Raw genomic sequence first — 16,195 nt, 5'->3', positions numbered from 1 at the left:
TTCCTTTTCTCAGTGGTGTTTATAGGATTACTCTTTTTTTTTCTTTTTGGGTCACACTCAGCAATGTTCAGGGGTTATTCTTGGCTCTGCACTCAGGAATTTCCCCTGGTGGTGCTCAGGGGACCATACGGGATGCTGGGAATCAAACCCGGATCGGCCGTGTGCAAGGCAGACACCCTACCTGCTGTGCTATCGCTCCAGCCCCTAGGATTGCTCTTGGGTCTTTGATTGGTGGTTGCTCCTGGCAGTGCTCAGGGGGGAGCCATGCAGTGACAGGATCGAACCCAGGCCTCCCACATGCAATTTGTATGCTTTGCCTGATGAATTCTCTCCGTGACCTCTTACCTATGTTTTCAGATGTCTATTGATTTATTACTTGTATCCAAATGCAAAATACCTGTACTCTTAATAATGTCTCCTATTCATTATCCTCATTTTGTGACTTGTTTAAGGTGTTTCCACACTAGATTGACAACACTTGAGGCAGCTTATGTGCTAATCAATACATGGAGATACATGCTGTGTAATGCTTTCTTCATAGTGCATACTCAGTTAATGTTGTGAGCCAGTGAACAAGTATGTGAAAAGGATATTACTACACTAGATTAGGTATCTATCTATAAAGTCAATTGCTCCATCAGAAATGACTTGGGGCCTTGGAGAAAAAGGCCTACAGTTTATCTAAATGAACGATTTTTATGTGTGAGGCATAAAAGCAGTTTGTAAGATTAATTAAAACTTGTATATATGGAATATAAGTGTTCTGTGGTTAAGATTTCACAAGATATATAAGGACATTTGAGTTTTATTTTTTGTTCTTATAGCTTTTTTAAAAATTTTATTTATTTATTTATTGCCTTTTGGGCCATACCTGGCAATGCACAGGGGTCACTCCTGGCTCATGCACTCAGGAATCACCCTGGCGGTGCTCAGGGGACCATATGGGATGCTGGGATTCGAACCCGGGTTGGCCGCATGCAAGGCAAACACCCTACCTGCTGTGCTATCACTCCAGCCCTTGTTCTTAAAGCTTTTTGCCTTTCAATCACTATTACTATCATCCCGCTGATCCTGGATTTGCTTGAGCGGGTTCAGTAACATCTCCATTCGTCCTAGCCCTGAGATTTTAGCAGCCTCTCTTTACTCGTCCTTCCCAGCAGTGCCGCATTAGAGGCTCTTTCAGGGTCAGGAGAATGAGACCCATTATTGTTAACTCTATTTGGCATATGAATATGCCACGGGGAGCTTGCCAGGCTCTCCCATGTGGGCACGAAAACTCTTGGTAGCTTGCCAGGTTCTCGGAGAGGGAGAACTAGGCTATAAAAAGTCTTCCGGGAGCTTGGTTTTATAGTCTGAATGGTGGCTGTTGATGGGATTACACAGCGCTAGGGGCATTTTCTGGGTGTGACCATCTAGCTACTGGAAAATGAGGGATCTGGGCGGAAGAGGCCCAGTCCCTATCCAAGCAGGCTTGGATATCTCAGCCTCGGGTCCTGCACACCTGGGTTCCTTCATGCATGAGGCTCATTCGAACATGTGGAGAGGGGCCTTGAGCATGGTTGTGGCTGGGTTCCAGAGGTCTTCATTGCCAGGGCTCTGCTTGGGTTGGGGAGGGAAACTCAACCCACCCCTTTAAATGGATGGATTTTTTGTTTTGTTTTGCTTTGGGGCCATACTTGGCAGTGCCCCGGGCTTACTCCTGGCTTTGTGCTCAGGGATCCATCTTGGTGGGCTTGGGGGACGATATAGGGTGCCAGGGATTGAAGCTGGGTCGACTCGCCAGGCCCCACAAGGAAATGATTTTAATGTGTTTTCTCATTTCAAATGCAATATAAATTAAATATTTTACTATAGGAAAATACAACTGCATAAAGAATATATAGTATTTTTGACATGGGCTGGAGCGATAGCACAGCGGTAGGGCATTCGCCTTTCACGTGGCTGACCTGTGTTCAATTCCTTCACCCCTCTCGGAGAGCCCGGCAAGCTACTGAGAGTATCGTGCCCACACAGCAGAGCCTGGCAAGCTACCCGTGGCGTTTTGGATATGCCAAAAACAGTAACAATAAGTTTCACAATGAGAGACGTTACTGGTGCCCGCTCGAACAAATCGATGAGCAACGGGATGACAATTCCAATTCCAATTTTTGACATATTCAGAAATAATTATTGTCGGTATCTTGGTGCCTACTCTTTAGAGTCTTTTCTGCCTGTGGACATTTTGTATAAACATTGAGACAGTTGGGGCTGGGCCAATAGTCCAATGGGTAGGGTGCTTGCCTTGCATGTGTCCAACCAGGGTTCAATCCCTGATGTCCCATTTTGTCCCTTGAACATCACTAGAAGTGTATTATTGAGTGCAGAGCCAGCAGTAACCCCTGAGCACCGCCAGATGTGCTACCCCCCACGCAAATTGCTACTGTTTATGTACTATTTTATAGCTTTTTGTTATATTTTAGATATCACTGTATCACTGTCATCCCGTTCATTGATTTGCTCGAGTGGGCACCAATAACGTTTCCATTTGTCCCAGCTCTGAGATTTTAGCAGCCTCTCCTTGTCTTTCCCAATGATTGGAGGCTCTTTCAGGGTCAGGGGAATGAGACCTGTTGTTGTTAACTGTATTTGGCATATCGAATACGCCACGGGTAGCTTTCTAGGCTCTTCTGTGTGGGCAGGACACTCTCAGTAGCTTGTGGGGCTCTTCCAAAGGGACGGAGAATGTATATCAGAGAATACAAGCAAGTATGTTAAAACCAAACACATGTGTGCTGCTTTAGGCACATCAGTGGACTAGACCATAAAATATATTTTAGATATATTTTTAATAATAGTAGGTTTATGCAGAGTCTCTTGCCCCTGCGCCTGGCTGTCTTCACCAGGGCCCCTCATAGGGGGTGGGTTGAGTCTCCCTCCCCGCCCTGAGCAGAGCCCCGGCAGCCAAGGACCTCTGGAACCCAGCCACAGCCATGCCCAAGGCCCCTCTCCACAGGTTTGGATGAGCCTCATGCATGAAGGAACTGACAGAGGAACCCAGGTGTGCGGTACCCGGGGCTGAGATCTCCAAGCCTGCTCGGATAGGGACTGGCTCTTCAGCCCAGATCCCCATCCAGTAGCTAGGCAGTCACACCCACAAACTGCACCCCTCCCTTCCTCCCCCTGTGTGTAATCCCATCAATGGCTAACATCCAGAGAGTATAAAACCAAGCTCCCGGAAGACATTTTATAGCCTAGTTCTCCCTCTCTGACAACCTGGCAAGCTACCCAGACCTTCCTGCACGCACGGGAGAGCCTGGCGAGCTCCCCATGGCATATTTATATGCCAAATACAGTAACAATGATGGGTCTCATTCTCCTGACCCTGAAAGAGCCTCTAATGCGGCACTGTTGGGAAGGACGAGTAAAGAGAGGCTGCTAAAATCTCAGGGCTAGGACGAATGAAGACATTACTTTGCCTGCTCAAGCAAATCGATGATCAATGGGATGATAGTGATAGTTATAGGTTTATGTTACATTTATGCTAAAAAAATAATAGCATAAGTGGCCACTGTTGGCCCTTTTTATGATATAACCATTATTTACAATTTTATGTATATATAAATATATTTACACTTATTTTTATTGTCTAAGTTTGAATTCTGAAAGGAAATTTGGTGCACATCGTTTCCCCTGTCTTTTTTGTTAATATATTTTTAGTAGATACCTTTATTGTTTTAAGTACCATGCTTTTTGAATTTTTACCAACTTTAGGTAATATCTGTTAACTCCCTGTAATTGATGATGTAGAAAATAATAGAAGAGGCACACCTCTTTCCTGTGCCTGTCAGATTTAGTTTTTGTTAGTTTTTATTACTTTTGTGGTAATTTAAATGATATAATTCTATACAATTATTAAGAGGTATATAGAGCTACAGGATGAGGAGAGAGAAGCTTCTAAAATCTTAGGGCTTGGACGAATGGAGACATTACTGAGGCCGCTCGAGAAATTCAGTGATGATGATGATGATGATGATGATGATGATGATGATGATGATGATGATGATGATGATATGGAGCTATATAAATTGATCTGGAAAGATCCACATTAGTAATAAAAACAGATTAAAACGTTTGCCTCTGATTTGAGAAATTATAAAACTAAGCAAAATTTTGGTTAAGGATATTTAAGAGGTTATCTCTGACAGGTTGGTATATAGGGTTTTCACATTGCTTTTCTAATATTTTTATGTAGTCTAAAGTTATGCATGTTATAGTTTGTAAAAGTTAGCAGAATTTGGAATAAGGAACTCGTTATTTTGTAGGTTTTTGCTACATGTGATGGCTTTTTCTTTTTAACTTTTCTCCTGTATTCATTTAATTTATTTTAGTTAATTTAGTTTTTAGGCACACCGGGCTGTGCTCAGGCTCGGTGCCAGGGATCACTTCTGGCTGTACTCAGGGGGCATTAGGTGTTGCTGGGGATTGAACAGGATCAACTCTTTGCAAAGCCAGATTCCCTAATCCCTGTACTCTCTCTCTCTCTTTGGCCTCTGGATTTTTTAAATACTGTTTTCATCAAAGTTTAAGGAGACACATTCAAGGACTTGTAACATAGTTTAAGGAATAAGTAGTGTTCAACTATAAGCATCTCAGAAAAGGAGCATATCTGTACTGTGTCTCTCCAATTCTTGTGTTTGTCCCAGAGAAGTTTCAACTATATTACTTGTTTTTTTTCTGATATTTGCTATCAGAAAAACAGACTCCTAATAGACTTCCTACTAGGAGAAGTGACTTGTCTAGAACTTCCCCATATGGTAGGTGTGACAGGGCTGGAAAGACAGTAGTAGACAAGGCAGGGCTCTCTTGCCTTGCACACACTCAACCAAGGTTTGATCCCTGCCACCCCATATGGTCCTCCAAGCCTATCAGGAGAGATCCCTGATCACAGAGGCAGGAGTGATCCCTGATCACAACTGGATGTGGCCCACTCAAAAAATTAAAACATATTTGTATATATATACATATATATATGCACACACACACAACACACACATGATAGGTTTTGATTTAACTCTGTAACATTGGTGTGCATCCTAGAGTAACAATTTATCAAGTTCCTTTAAAGGAATTTACTATTATTAGAATTATTTATTACCATTCAATAGGAAAAACAATATTATTTTGAAGGAATTTATTAACTTCCTTCTCATGCATTCCTTTATGTGGATTCAGCTGGTATCAAGCTTTCACCCGATCTTGCATCTATCTCTGATGTGACTGCGCTAGTCATAAAGACTCCCTAAAATGTTCATATCCTAATGCTCCTTCAGAAAGAAGTGAACCCTTGCGAACACCTTGATTTTGGCCTAGTGAAATCTATATTGGACTTCTTACCTCCAGGGAACCTTTAAGATAATTTATGTTCCTATATGTTTTGAAGTTTGTAATCATCTATTGCAGCAGGATTGAGAAATGAATACTGGCACCACTGAGTTGTTTCCTCTTGCAATAAGGGAACTGGTGGCTTTGTTTCAGTCTGCACTTAGGGCTTAGAGTGGGTAATATCCTAGTCAGGGAAGTCCTGTATTGCTACAATTCTTAGGAGAATGATGCAGTTGGAAGCCCTCAGCCACTAATGCTGTAAGGTTAAACGGTATCTCATTTAATCCTTTTAACAAACCTATATAATATTCAGATAAGTGTTTTAGGTGTCTATTACCATACCAGTACATCCAGGGGAATGGGTGTACTGGCCCAAGAAAAAGGATGTAAGCGAGACACCAACATTTGCCACTATAGTGAGTAAAACCTAAGCCAACATGGCATGTATAAAACAATAGTTAGGGGCCGGAGAGATAGTACAGCTGGAAAAGCACCTGCCTTGCGTGTGACTGATCCAAGTTCTATTCCCAGCCCCCCATACCGATACCTGAGCACAGAGCCAGGAGTAAGCACCAAGCACAACTGAGTGTGGCTTAAAAACAAAAACAAAGAAACCAATGGTTGATAGCTGCTCAAGAGTGAAAGGGCAATAAAACAAATTCAGGACTGAAATATTTGAGTTTGTTTCAAAACCTACTGATTAACTTACAACTTGAGTGTACATGCATATTAAAATTTTAAGAGCAATTCCAGGATAAATTTCTATCTTTAAAAAATATTTGAAATATATAGATATATAAAACCCTATATGCCAAAAAATTGAATATATAAAAACATATTTTTGTATATTATATACATGTACAAATTGTATTTATAAAAGTATATTCCAACTGTACAACAAAGCAGTGTAAATGAAGGCAGAAAAAGAAGATGAAAGAAGCAGAAAGCACAGTAAATTGAAAGCAAATAAGATGGATAAAAAAATCCAAATATAGCTGTAATCACACTTCAAAAGGCAAAATGGACAGAATTCAGTCTGCTTTTATGTAATCATTATTATTTTATGTAGATTCAAGGAGTGGGTTAAAAGCCATAAAAAGCAAATGTTCAGTGGAAAATTCCCCAAGCCTCAAGATACATATCTATATGTATGTAGAATAAAGCCTCTTCATTTTCCTTCTAGTTCTTCCAGCCCCACTCCCAATTTGGGGTATACTTATCAACTATTTCTTATATCCCTAGTGTTCTTTCTTGGATTTCTTATATCTTTGGTTGAACTATTTTTTCAATTATTCTTATATGTGTGGGAAGTCAACTTTCTGATTTCTTATATGCTTTAAGGAATTTTTGTACTCATGCAATTTAAGACATGTTTTTCTCTCAGAATTTTAAGGACATTGTCTCATTGTGTTCAACTATCTAATGTTGCATATTAGTCTGATTTTGAATCTTTTTCAGTAACCTTTTTTTCCTTTGAAAACCTTGTGGATTTTTTTCTTTTACCTTAGTTTTGAAATTCTGTAAATATGTAAAAGGGAGCTTTAGAAAGCTTTAGAGAACTTTAAAAAGTCTGTTAGTATAGTCCTTTCACCATAGTTCTTTTCATCACAGAGAAAATACACATAGCTAGCATTTAAAAACCAAAGCCCAGTGGGAGAGTCTAAATCCATTCCCTAGATTGTGAGTTTGAGAGTCCAAAAATAAAATGAGAAGGAGAGATTCAGAATCATAAAACTGAAAGGCTATGATTTTCTTTCTTTAATTTCTCTCTCTACATTCTTTAGATTCCTTCATTTTGAATATTCATGTCTTTGTCGCAAGCAAATTGTACTTTAATTTTTTTTCAGGTTTTTTTTTTTCAGTTTTTGGTCCACACCAGGTGGTGCCCAGGGCGAACTCCTGATTCTACACTTGGAGATCACTGCTAGCAGGTCTCAAGAGACCATATGTGGTGCTGGGGATTGAACTCAGGTTGACTGTGTGCAAGGCAAATGCCTTACCCACTCCACTATCTCTGTGACTTCTTCTACTTTAATTTCTTGATTTTAAAGGATTTTTCTGGTGCTGGGAATTGAACCCAGGGCCTCATTCATGCAAGGCAGATTCTCACACTGAGCCACATTCCTCTTCTGCATATTGTCCTTTTAAGTAGACTATTTTTCAGGACTTTGGGATTTACAGAGAATTTGAGCAAATAGTAGAGTTTCCATACATTTCCCCAAGCACACACACAATTGTCTCTATTAATTATATTTTAGGTTAGTGTGGTACATTTGTTAGTTAATGAACCTGTACTGACTGTAGTCCATACCTTATTCAGATTTGATTTTCATTTAATGTCTCTCCCCTGTGCCCTCAGCCTTTTTTTGGTCTAGGATTATATCTGGGATCATGTGACATTTACTTAACCTGTTAAGATTTTTTTTATATGCTAGTTTCTCAGGCTTCCCTTGTTTTTGATGGGCTTGGTTGTGTTGAGGAATACTGGTCCAGCTATACATAGGATGCCCCACTACTGGAATTTGTGTGATGTTTTTCTCATGATTAGACTGAGAGTCTGAGCTTTTAGAAAGAAGACTATGGAGGTAAAGGGCCATTAGGAATGATATTAAGTTGTTCTCTGGGCCATGAGAGCTACGTCAGTGGTACTTGGGCCATGTAGTACTAGGGATTGAACTCAGGGTCTTAAACAAGCTAGGCCTGTGTTCTACCATCCAGCCTCCAAAGTGCCATATTAAAAATCATATCATGTTAAGGATATATGTTATCAACACAGTTCACCACTGTTGATGTTAACCTTGGTCACTTAGCAAAGGATGGTGTTCTGCCTATTTCTTTTTTTTTTTTTTTGCTTTTTGGGTCACACCTGGTGATGCTCAGGGGTTATTCCTGGCTCTGCACTCAGGAATTACCCTGGGCAGTACTCAGGGGACCATATGGGATTCTGGGAATCAAACCTGGGTCGCCTGCATGCAAGGCAAACACCCTACCTGCTGTGCTATCGCTCCAGCCCCTCTGAGTATTTCTTTAGTGTAACAATACTCTTGTTCCACCTTATTTTCCTTGTCTTGTTTAGAGGAAAGTTACTATGAGGAGTTTACAGTTCCTAGACTGTTTCCTTGAATGGAGAGTATCTAATAAATCAACTGAACCCAAAATACGGGAGATTTGTCTCCCACCTATTCAATCTTTTGTGTCAGTATGAATTTATGAATATTTTTTCTACATCAGGTTACATGTTTTAATATCTGGAGGGCTAGCTAGACTCCATAGTTGTTTATACTTTTCCGGTGTTTGTTAATTATTCTTCCTTGTTTATTCTACTTGAAGTATTTTATATTGAATTCCATTAAAAATCTGAAGACATTTCATCAGACTTGTATTAATTATATATACTATTTTAGGATTGACAGCCCCAAAAGCATGTCTTGCCATTGTTTCAAGTCTGTTTTTCATCTTTTAGAGGAGTTTTGTCTTTTTCCTCATAAATTGTAACACTTTTAACTTTATACCTAATATTCTTATTTATTCTTTAAAAATGTGCAGTTTCGGGGCTGGAGCGATAGCACAGCGGGTAGGGCGTTTGCCTTGCACGCGGCCGACCCGGGTTCTAATCCCAGCATCCCATATGGTCCCCTGAGCACCGCCAGGGGTAATTCCTGAGTCAAGAGCCAGGAGTGACCCCTGTGCATCGCCGGGTGTGACCCAAAAACCAAAAAAAAAATGTGCAGTTTCTATCATATCTGTGAAAATTGGGGTACTATGGATAGAATATGATTATCTTATTGAAGCAGAAATCCTGATTCCTCCCCTTTTTTATTGTTATTGTTTTGTTTGAGGGCCACACCCAGTGATGTTCAGGGGTTACTCTTGGCTCTACACTCAGAAATTACTCCTGGCAGTGCATGGGCAACCATATACCAGGGATTGAATCTGGATTGATCACAAGTGCCCTACCTACTGTACTGTCTCTCCTCCCCCCCTTGTTTTTTGCTTTTTTTTTAGGTCACACCTGACAATGTACAGGGGTTACTCCTGGCTGTGCACTCAGGAATCACCGTTAGCGGTGCTCAGGAGACCATATGGGTTGCTGGGAATCAACCCAGGTTGGCCATGTGCAAGGCAAAGGCCTTACCCACTGTGCTATCGCTCCAGCTCCTCTCCTCACTTTTTAAATTGACTTTTTAATTGTGGTAAAATACATGCAACACAATGTTTATAATTTTAACCATTTGTACGTGTGCAACTAAAGCATTAAATCTACTCACCATAATGTATACCAATCAATGTAATTTCCCAAACCTTTCATTCATTATGCCCAGCATAAATTTTGCACACATTAAAGAGTAACTTTCCCTTTCCCTTACCCCTTGCCCCCAATAACTATTCTGATTTTTATATCTCTGAGTTTGCTTATTCTTCATATAAGTGGAATCATAAAATTTGTCCTCCTGTTTCTGATTTTATTTAGCAGTGTTTACAAGGTCCATTAATACTTGCATTTATCAAGAGTTCATTTCTGTTTATAACTGAATAGTATTTCCTGATCTTTTTTAATCATAACATTTGATAGTTCCATTTTCACCCAACTCTCCACCTGAACTATTCTTTTTTTTTAAGAACGTCATTTTCTTTCTTTAAGTGAAATTTGTAAGGGTTATAGTATGGGGTGTTTGTCTTGCACACAGCTGACCCTGGTTTGATTCATCGCACCACATATGGTCCCTTGAACCTTGCCAGGAATGATACCTGAGCCCGGAGCCAGGAGTAAGTCCTGAGCACCACCATGTGTGGCTTGAAAACAAAACAGAACAACTAAATGAAATTCTTAAAGGAAATACCTCAGTGTCTTAGAACTCATGCCTTGCACAGATATGGTCATGAGTTAGCCCACGTGCACCACGCAGATTATGTTGGCTCTGCTATTTGAGGCTGGAAACTTCGCTCTGTGATCCCTGGCACCGCAAGTGATTTCCAGTATACCACAACCAGGTATGTGCAAAACCCATAAAGGAGTGTGACTCCAGTGAGCACAGCAAATAAAGAGATGTGTAAGCTCCAAAGCCAGGAAGTATAACCCCTGGCAAGCACATGGGTGAGCATCATGACAGCTTCCCTTTGTGAGCCCTGCAACCAGAACATGCATGCCTCAGTTAAAGTACGAGCAGGCATAAAAACACAGCTAAAGAAATACAAACCTTGGTAGCCCTGTGGCCAAGGATGTTAGCACTGCAACCTGATGTGTGACCTACCTATAGTAGGTACCAGAACCAGGCTCTTATGTGACCTTGGGTCATCACAACAAATCAGCAACAATGAAGGGAAGGGCTGGGAGAGAGTAAAAATAAAATTTTAAATGAGAATTTTCATCTAATGTTGATTATAAGTAAATATTGAATTGGTCATTGTTGCAGCACAAAGACATACAAAACAAATGAAAGGTTAAGGGTGAGGAAACATGCAGTAAGAGTCTGATAAAAAATTAGGAATTTTGAAATATTTATACCACACAAAACATAATTAAAGAACAAAACATCTCTTTCTGTTTCCTTTGATTATGAAGCCCAAGGAATCTTACTGTGTAAACAAATCTCCAGTGTAGAAAAATGAAGTCTATTGCTTGTTGCAATTCATTACAATCTGCACGTTATAAAGCAGGATAGTTAAAAAAAATAAGGTAATATTTAAAAATAGGACACAAGGAAATGGTTAGGAATGTCAAGGTCTGTTTATAAAAAATGAGTTGTGGACTGAACATATGAGTAGCAGGTAGGGTGCTTGGGAGACTCACTTGAGTCTGACCACTGACACATCATATGGGTCCCTGAGCCCCAACAGGAGTGATCCCTGGAACCACAAGGTGTGGCCGCTAAACATAAAAAATAAAAAAGACATGTGTCTTGACCTAATTTGTCACCAGCATTACTTTTGGAATGTTTAGCAAATCTAAATAAAATTAAAAGAGAAAGTATAACACAGGGATGTTTAGCACTACTATGGCTGTGATGTGCAGGTAAATTTGTACGTCAGTAGTATAAACTCAAACACTATTGGTAGTCTAGTACAGAAATCAAACTTATAATAAGCCGGAGAAGTACTATCTCAACATTTTCTGGGGAGTGTGAGTTAACGAGCTTGAGAGTTTTATGATACAGTCAAGCAACAGTTTTCATAAAGTTGGGGCAATTTACAAGCTCCACAAACTTTCTTGAACTAGCTTGCAAATTGTTTGGGAGGTTTTTTGGTTTTTTTGGCCATCATTGTGGATAGTGGTCCTTCCATTGTGGTAGTGGTGATTTTTGACAGGAAGTAACAGAGATAGCACTTTCTTATTTGAGACTTGGCGAATTCCTACAAAATCCTTTTCAGATTATTGTACCCACTGTTTTAAATTTGCTATATGCACCAGGATGAAACAGGCTGTTAACTCTCAGTATCTCAAAATTCTAACTACAAAATAATTTTTACAAAATGGCTTTGTATATTTCAAAAGTAAGTCCTCTGAAAGTAATAGTATTTAAGGACTAAAGATAGCAAAGTGGATAAGGCACTTGTCTGGCTGACCCGGGTTGGAACCCTAGCACTCTTTGGTCGCTCCCCACCTCAGCTTCCTCCAAGAGCACTGCCAGAGATGATTTCTGAGCTTAGAGCCAAGAGAAAGCACTGAGAACTGGAAGGTCCCCCCCCAAAAAAAATATAAAAATGTGAAAAGGACTGGGGACTGGGGCCAGAAAGATAATACAGCGGGTACAGCATTTGCCTTGCTTGTGCCCAACCCAGGTTCAATCTCTGGCATCCCATATGAAGCCCTGAGCATCACCGGGTGTGACCCAAAAAGTGGAAGAAGGAAAGAAGAAAGGTGGGGAGGAAGGGCCTGGTAAAGAAGTTCAGAATATGTTACTCAAAATATGGGGGCTGGAGAGATAGTACAGCACATAGGGTGTTCATCTTGCATGCATCCAACCCAGATTCAATCCCCAGCACTCCATTTGTGCCCTGAGCACTACCAGGAGTGATCCCTGAGTGCAGAACCAGGAGTAAGGCCTGAGCACCTCTCCATATGACTTGAAAAGAAACAAAAAATTAAAAAGTGAAAAACAGTGACCCTTTGGCATGTTGAATATTTTAAATTGAAGGCATTTGAGAAAACAGTTAAGTAGGAAGGTATATTCCTGGAGGAAAGGAACATCCTTCTATGAAAGATGAGAAGAATCCTAACAAGCAGGTCTTCCTAAATGTTCTTCACTTATCTCACACTCTTCTTCTAATCCTATTGTTTCTCCACAACTGTTCACACTCTGTCAAAACCAGTATAAAAATAGATCTCATTGTTTCCTCTCAGATATTCATTTCCTTATCTCCTTGCCACATACAACTCATAGAAAGTGAATATGTGTGCTTTCTCTCCTGTTTATCTGTCAGTCTAATTTTCAGATCAGCTCAAGATCCCTAGGAGGATCAAGGAAATCTTTTCTCTCTCCTAACCCGGAGAATTTCTGGTTAATTGTATACGAAGAAACAGATTTTTACCCGTTCAGCTTTAGACAGAGAGTATAGGTAATTTTGTTTTCTCTACAGCAAGATGGTATTGGGAGTTAATTTTTTAAAATTTTAATTTAATTTTATTTGTTTAAAGTTGTTCACAATAATGTACTATGTTTAACATTCCAATACCAATCCCACCACCATTACACCTTCCCACCACCGTATTTCGAATGTTTCCACCCAACCCCCAAACCCTGCTCCCAAAGCAGTACTTTGTTGGGGACTGCTTAGGACCCTGAACAAAAGAGGACCCCGAAACCTTTACCCTGGACAAACCGGAAAATTCCATTACCAGCTTTGCTTGACCTGAGGCACAGGTGCCCTTGTGACAAAGGAAATAGCCAAACTCAAGAGGTAAAAGTAGCCCAGGGCAGTTAACTAAGAGACGCCATTAAGCCCCCCATTAAGTAGAATACCTTCCTCTACCTTGTGCATTCCTCCTGCCAGATGCTCCTGCCAGATAGACCCTTGCCTTCCCCTCCCCACTATTTCTCAACCTACTCTTGGAGAATGTTGTAAGCCCACCTAATACACCCCGAACCTTTCCTTATTTGGTCTGAGAAGACACTTCCCTGATGATTGACAACTTATGTACCAACCCCCTGCTAAGAAAAGTATAAAGCCAGCGTGGCAGTTAATAAAGTTGCCCTTGATCGGCATGTGTCGTCTTGGGCCCCCTATTTATTATCCTCACTAGTTTTATTTCAGGTCGGAACCGCTCACAGAACCCACCCAATTAGGAGCGCTTTCCACTGTTGTCTCTCCGCGGGCCGGAGAGATCTCCGGGGGAAAGCGCAACTGGCGCCCAGCGTGGATTCGTGAGAAAGGTCACCGATCGGACGGCAGAGCGACGAGTCCGGAGCCACTCGTAAGACGTCAGGTACTCCCTCTAGGGCGACGCAGAGCTAGGTTAGTCTAATAAGGTACCTTTCCACCGCCGTCCCATCCACCCCTCTTAAAGATGGGGTCCCGTGTTAGCCAGGAGGCTGGATTTATTAAAGGCATTCAGAAGAATTGCGTGATAGACATCTCGAGGTTAGGAATAGGGTTATTTTGAAGTTCCTCCTTTTTGTTCACAAGATTTGTTCCTGGTTTGTTGTTACTTGTCCCACTATCAATTGTGTTTCTTGGGAGCGGGTAGGCTCGAGCTCACTTCCCATTTTGCTTCTAAAGGGTCGGAGGCTGACAAAAGATTTATGCTCCAATACTGGTCACTCCTCAAATCCATTATCACTGGTGCCCACAACAACCCCCGTTCGGCCCAGATTATTAGCACGGCCCAAGAGCGCTTAGAGGTGGTCTCCAGGGGCTGTTCCCATGCCGCCTCTCACGCCCAATCCCTCTCGGACCTTCCTACTGTTGCTTCTGATCCCTCCCCTCCGAGACCCGAATCCCTGCCCCTGGACAAGGGCATGATGACTTTAGAAATCAACGGGAAGGAGCTTTCGGGTCTGATTGACACTGGTGCAGATGTAACGATCATTGCCAAAAAAGACTGGCCAAAAGAGTGGCCCCTCACCTCCTCGCTGACTCACCTTCAGGGTACAGGCCAATCCCAAAACCCTATGTTAAGTTTGTCCGCACTTGATTGGCGCACCGAGGAGGGCAAATCCGGGACTGTATGCCCTTATGTTCTGCCTGGGCTCCCTGTCAATCTCTGGGGCAGGGATATTCTCTCACAAATGGGCTTTTTACTAATTGACACCTAGGGCCCCCTTCCCATTGAAAAATTACAGGCCGCCAAGTTGTTAGTGCAGGAACAGCCCGGCACCCCACCCCCATTTTTGTGATAAAAAGGAAATCCGGTAGCTGGAGGCTCCTCCATGACCTCCGGGAAATAAATAAAACTATGATCCCCATAGACGCCACCCAGCCTAGTTTCCCTTGCCCATCGGCTATTCCCCACGGCAGCTCTAAGATTGTCCTTATTCTTAAGAATTGCTTTTTCTCCATTCCCCTCCACCCAGAGGATTGCAAGCGTTTTGCCTTTTCTCTCCCTGTCACAAACTGCGCTGGGCCCCAACCCTCGCTTCCATTGGAAAGTCCTGCCCCAAGGCATGTCCTATAGCCCTACCCTTTGCCAAAAATACGTTGTTTCCATAATTTACCCTTTTTGTGCTCTTTTATCCCTCCTTTTACTTTGTTCGTTACATGGACGACATCCTCTTGGCCGGTGCAGCCGCTGACCTGCTTCACTCGGCTGCGCAGCGTCTGACTCAGACGCTGCAACACAGGGGTTTCCGCATTTCCTAGGATAATACAGATGCACCCTCCCCAGCTTTTCCTTGGTTTTGAACTTGCTGCCGTGTCCAAATTATTTGCCTCGACCCCTCAACCCTTTAATCTTTATACAGATAGCTTTTATATCGCCACCCCCTCTCCCTGGAACACACCAAATGAAAATTGGCAGTTGATGACTGCTACGGGATCTATGAGCAGTAAATAATACCATGATCATTTTTTGGGGTACTTGAACCTGGACTGCCGTCCCCAGCAGCCATTCCTTCAGAAATGTGTAAGACAGTACTCGATTTAAAAGACTGCTTTTTCTCAATTCCCTTGCATCCTGAAGATCACCCCCCCCCCCTTTTTGCCTCTAGTTTGCTAGCTTCTAATTAGAAAGAGCCCAATGTACATTGTAGCAACCCCATTGTCAGGGGGATAAGACCAAAAGTAATGTGGACGCCCGTAGGGCAGGTTTAAGAATTTCTGTGTGAATGTGGTGCGTGGGGTTCGCACCCGAATGAAAGAGGACCGGTCCGAGCGAGTGCAGGAGTGTGATTTGTGCGTGTGCCCTTAGTGTGTGTGTATATTTGTCTCATTATATTTCTCTTAGTTATGCTTATTATTATCAGCAAGGAAGTCAGGAAAATGCAAGATATTGTGATTGAGTGTTTATTAATATCAGGAATGAAAAAGTGTGTCGCTAAGGTGGTCTATCCACCTCAGAAGTAGTCTTGACCTTAAAATTGTAACATCTGACAACTTAGGTTTCAACAACTTTGTCATGGATTGTTTTGCCGGCTTATATCAACAAAAGCGCTTTCTTGACCCAATTTTAATAAGCAGGAAACTGGCTGGTCGGGCAGAGAAACGGGGAGCAATGTTCCCAATCGGCCGACAGGGCTTAACTTTGCCCTGGGGACTTGTTCCTTCCTTTCTCAGTCTATCAGTTTTTTCCCTGCCATTTCTGAAGGGTCAGATCGATAGATCAACTGCAGATGTGTGCACATGTACATGTGGTGTTTTTAGTGAACTTATTGTCTGTCTGTCTGTCTGTCTGTCTCTC

This window comes from Sorex araneus, chromosome X (assembly GCF_027595985.1).
Source record: "Sorex araneus isolate mSorAra2 chromosome X, mSorAra2.pri, whole genome shotgun sequence".
Lineage (NCBI taxonomy): Eukaryota > Metazoa > Chordata > Mammalia > Eulipotyphla > Soricidae > Sorex > Sorex araneus.
The sequence above is the reverse complement of the archived record's forward strand: the minus strand, read 5'-3'. Positions refer to the sequence as shown.